The 5,087-nt window shown below is 41.7% G+C and overlaps 1 protein-coding gene across 1 annotated transcript in view; it reads left to right on the top strand.

Annotated features, from left to right (window-relative positions):
* ATP6V0E1 (ATPase H+ transporting V0 subunit e1) overlaps positions 1–1,357 on the top strand; it is a 49,832-nt gene extending 48,475 nt beyond the window's left edge. The window contains exon 4 of the mRNA XM_003781937.2: positions 858–1,357. The gene's annotated coding sequence lies outside the window, so the exon portion shown is untranslated. The remainder of the gene's footprint in view (positions 1–857) is intronic.
* The last annotated feature ends 3,730 nt before the right edge of the window (positions 1,358–5,087 follow it).

Below are 5,087 nucleotides of genomic sequence, written 5' to 3'. Positions count from 1 at the left end.
GCCACCTTAGGTGTATGTGGCTGGCGCCTTAGCCGCTTGAGCCACAGGCGCCGAGCCTATTTCCTTTTTTAATTTGAAAAGTAGGTTTGGTTTCCGTAGCACAGTGGTTATGGTACAGGCCACAAGCACCGAGGCTGGCGGGTTCAAACCTGGCCCAGGCCAGCTAAACAACGACAACTGCAACAACAACAAAAAATAGTTGGGCATTCTGGCAGGCGCCCCTACCCCCCAACAAAACAAAACAAAAGTAGCATATGTGATTTTGTGTGGATATTATGAGCTTTATGTAAAGGACTTTCTGTGACCACTGTTAGCAATTTGATTTGTAAAGATGCCTATTTTAAATGTTTTCTAGCTTTGCAAGAGGGGTGTTGAGCTTTAACTTAAAAAGAAATTGTCTTTTGTTGTCTGCACTTGTAGTAGCAAGAATGGGGAGCAAACTGTAATATAGGAGGCTGCCTGCTTTGGGGAAGTCTGACACTAGAGAAGATCACATTTTGCCTGTGGTCACCTTGCTCCTGTGTCACAAGAGGGAAAGGGGAAATGCAGACTCTGAAACCAAGGTGAACATGTTAGATTCTAGCACCATCAGTCTTAGTCATCGTCATTCTTCCTGCTCTCTGGAACGTGGTCAGACTCTTACTGTGCTCCTTGGTGCAACACTGTCCTTGGTTGTTGGACCTCTTGGCTGCAGCTCTGCAAAGTCTGCTCAAACTTGCCTGTTGATTCATTCAAGTCTTTGTTGTTGAACACCTACATATTTTAAAGTATTAGCCTGATTAACTTTCTTGATGTTAACTTTTTGCCCTCCTGAGGAAGATGTGAAGACCAGTTACTAGGATGGTTTTGTTTTGCAGGTCATGAGAAGAGAATTCCTTCTAGAAGCAAAATCACTTCCGAACCCAGAGTGTCTTCCTTGACTTGCCTTTGTTGGGCATCAGCTGCCTTAAACATTCACACCATATTTGAATGTCTTATTCTTCAATGCAGTATTTTTTTTTCCTTTACCTTTTTACACTTAAATGAATTACGTGCCTACTTAACCTGTACTGTGCTGACTCCACAAAATGTGTATTACTCTTCTGAAATAGAAGATGCTGTTCTTCTGAGAAGTATGTTATTTTCTCCTTGGAATCTGCGGGTTTGAAGATGATAGCCCCTGTCTTCTTGCAGCATTGGAATCAACGAAGAGTTTGAATACTGCTGCAAGACAAACAAGATTCCAGTGGGGCTGTCAGTAGGAGAGCATGTTCAGAGCGAAGATCTATCCCAAGGAAATTATACCAAAGTATTTTCAGGATGAATTTCTTGTTTCTGCCATCTTTTGGAATAAATTATTTTTCTGCTTTCTATGGAAGTCTGAGTTCAGTGCTTGTGAAGCCCATTTTTATAAGCTTTTGTACCCCCAGAAATGTCTTTTTAAAAATGGTTTTGTAGGGCCAGGCGCAGTGGCTCACGCCTGTAATCCTAGTACTTGGGAGGCCGAGGTGTGTGGATTGCCTGAGCTCTCAAGTTTGACAGCAGCCTGAGCAAGAGCAAGAGCAAGACTCCGTCTCTAAAAAATAGCTGGGCGTTGTGGCAGGTGCCTGTAGTCCCAGCTACTTGGGAGGCCGAGGCAAAAGAATCACTTAAGCCCAAGAGTTTGAGGTTGCTGTGAGCTCTGACTTCATGGCACTCTACTAAGGGCAACAAAGTGAGACTCTGTCTCAAAAAAATAACAACAACAAAAAAACTGATGGTTTTGTAGTCTCAACTTAGGTTGGAGATATAAAGGCTGCCATGTAGTTTGAGACACGTAAAGAGACTGGTAAGTATTTTTCTTAATCATTCAGTAACCATCTGAGTGCCTATTGTAGCCAGAGCACTAGAGGGATCAAAGATGTGTATATTGGGTTCTCTGAAAGTTCAAGAGCTTATATGCTGTTTACAGAGTTAAGGTCAGTATTCATAGAACTATAATGTCAAGCCGTATTTGATCATTTCCTTTTGGTTACAGTGGTGAGCGAGTCAAGGGTAACTACTACTCACAAGGATAAGGCAGCAAATGCTGCTGAGATGGAACCATCACACCCTCAGAAACAGGGCTGAAGAAATCTAGAGTGATCAGAAAGCCTGGGGCAGGGGACAGTAATATTGTGTTCTGATAGGAGGCATCTCAATACACTTTTGGAGGCGCTTTATTTATTTTAAGGAATTAAAAATTAAAATGGACCTAGATTTTCACTAGATCATGGCTTTTTGAAAGCCAGCCAAGAATGGATTTCCTGTTTTGCAGTTTGTACTTTTCTTATACTCCCAAACTGTCTGAACTCATTGCTTTGCTATTCTTAAGGCCAAAGTGTGAGTTTCAAGTTGAAATGACTCCTGCTTTCGTTTCTTTTCTTTCTATTCTTTACTTTCATTTTGAACTTAAAGTTTCTGTGTGAGTTAGGCAACTAAATACCTTTCTAGCAAAAGGACCTCTTTAATTTTGTGGAATCTATAAAACAAAGTTGAAGGGGCCATGGTGATAAAGGCTAACCCCATCATTGTATATGGAAGGAATCCGCCCAGACAGGGAGAATGACTTGCCTAGTTTAGTGTAGCTGGTCAGAGGCAGAATGGGGAGTAGGATTTATTTTCTAATTTTATTTATTTCCTAATTTTCACTCTAGAGCAGTTTTCTCAGGCCACCCTCCCTGGAGCCAATTCTGGCTCTGGGGGGAAGAAAGAACTCTGCCATTGCAGATGACCAAGCTTTCTCCTACTGGAGCAACTTATGTGAACCTTAATCAATATTTTTCATCTAAGAAAGCAATGCTAATGGTTACTGTGGTATATAAAAGGATGTCACAGTTTTTGAGTTCTGACTGCCTAAGGAAGTAGGACTGCAGTGCAGCTGTGTCTTCTTTAAGATTTGTGGCCCCAGTCTGGGTGTGGTGGCTCATGCCTGTAATTCTAGCACTCTGGGGACCAAGGTAGGTGGATTGCCTGAGCTCACGAGTTCGAGACCAGCCTGAGCCAGAGAGAGACCTCATCTCTAAAAATAGTTAGGTGTTATGGCAGGTGCCTGTAGTCACAGCTACTCAGGAGGCTGAGGCTAGAAAATGCTTGAGATCAAAAGATTGAGGTTGCTGTGAGCTGTGACATCTACTGAGGGCAACAAAATAAGACTTATCTCAAAAAAAAAGAAGAAAAAAGGTTTATGGCCTGATGTCTCTGGGGTTTAATCTAAAACCTCCCCATCTCCCACCCTGCTCTGTTTTCCTGCAGACTGTAATGTTTTTGAAGCAATGTTTTCCAAACTGAGCCTCATTAAAGTTGTGACTTTAATGTAGCAGCACATCTGCATTAGACAATAGGGAGCCTACATCTGACCTTGGCTATGGCATGCCTTGTGGTAGAGATGGTGGGTATCTTTGGGGCGCTTCTCATTGATAATTATGATTTTCACATTTCCATTTTAATGGCACAGTTGAAAGCAGAAGTCATGACTTTGGCTGATAGAACAACTCCATGATTTCTGCTTTATTCTGCCACTTTGTAGTTGTAGTTAACTTATTTTTATACTGCTCATTTGTTCTAGGTGATTTTGATGAGACTTTGAGAAGTAAGCTGAATTACATTGCTTATTGGTTTGCTCTTGGGCTTGTTTGCTGTTTGGTGGGAGTTGGTTCCCACAAACATGAGTAAGGAAGATTCATTGTTGACTGTGCTAATAACAGTGAGGAGACACAGGGGATGAGCACAGAAGAGTCTGGCGCTGAGCCAGTAAGGTTTTGATCATCCCCCAGCAGAGAACATTGTGCTCAGTAAGCCTTCTAAGCCTTCTACGGAAGTAAAAGTCCTTAATGAGGCAGCAGCTCAGGCCTAAACTTACAAGGGTTCTCTCCTAACCCTACCATAAATTATTAGTGAGGCCACAGTGGCCTCTGCATAGAGTAGGAGACTACTTCTGCCTGTAAACAAGAAAGGAGCTCATTTCCTAGGCAAACTGGATGTCAGAGACTCTCCCCTATCCCAGAAAGACTGATTGCAAGGTCCTAAAGGCCAGGTAGCTACATAACTATTGTCAAAATGAAAGGATTATGAAATCAACTCAGATAATTGTGAGGGAAAACTTCCTTTGCCTAGGAAGTCACTTTACCATTGAGCACTTGTTTTCTCAGTTATGAAATTCTTGAGAAGATTAAATGCCATTAATATATAAATTCAGGTGTGTGTTCTCTCCTCACCTTACCCTTGATAACGGAACCATTTTGTTATGACATGACCAGAGTCTTAGGTAGATGTGTACGAGTCATGTTTCTTTCACAGTCCCCTTGCTCTAGTGTTCCCTTGGTTGAGGTTGGATTGGAAGAAGCTCTAGCCCTTTCAGAGGATGCTGAAAATGTTCCTGTGCTTCAGAGCCTTTCCAGGTGAACATAAACATGCTGTAGCCTCCTGAGATGATCCTTCGACTTGGAGAAGTCTTTCTAGGTTTGCAGTCTTATTCCTTCACTTGCGAGCTATGTAACTTTGGGCAAATCATTTAATTTCTGAGCTTCAGTATTTTCATCTAATAAAATAAGGATAATACCCTTTCTACTCTACAAGGTTAGAAAATGGGATAGTGGTGCTGATGATTTATAAATATTATAATACCTGGAGGGTATTTTCCAAAGAAATGACCAAATCAGAGCATACTGGCAGTAGTAGTCTTCTATTATGATAGGATCCAGAGGGACAGCCACGTGACTTATGTGTGTACATGAAGTAAGATTAGCAGAGCACATGATTTTTATTTTTGATTAATCATTTATACTTAAGGGGAGGGAGTTTACAGAAAAATAAAAGGCAACACCTCAGGGCCTCCCAGGCTTAAGTTCCATAGCATAAAAGGCCATAGCATTAACAACATTTAAGTTATATTTCAAAATATGCATCTAGGCATTTTAGAATGATTTTATCACTATCCTTTTTTGGGGGAGAACAGTAGTTATTTGGAGGTGGGGGGTGGGTTGAGACATAGTCTAACTCTGTTGCCCAGGCTGGAGTGCCATTGCATCACCCTAGCTCACAGTAACCTCAAACTCCTGGATTCAAGTAATCCTATCTAAGCCTCCTGA

This window comes from Otolemur garnettii, unplaced genomic scaffold (assembly GCF_000181295.1).
Source record: "Otolemur garnettii isolate 467f Iridium unplaced genomic scaffold, OtoGar3 scaffold00003, whole genome shotgun sequence".
Taxonomy (NCBI): Eukaryota; Metazoa; Chordata; class Mammalia; order Primates; family Galagidae; genus Otolemur; species Otolemur garnettii.
Note: the sequence above shows the minus strand (reverse complement) of the source record. Positions and strands in the feature narration are given on the sequence as shown.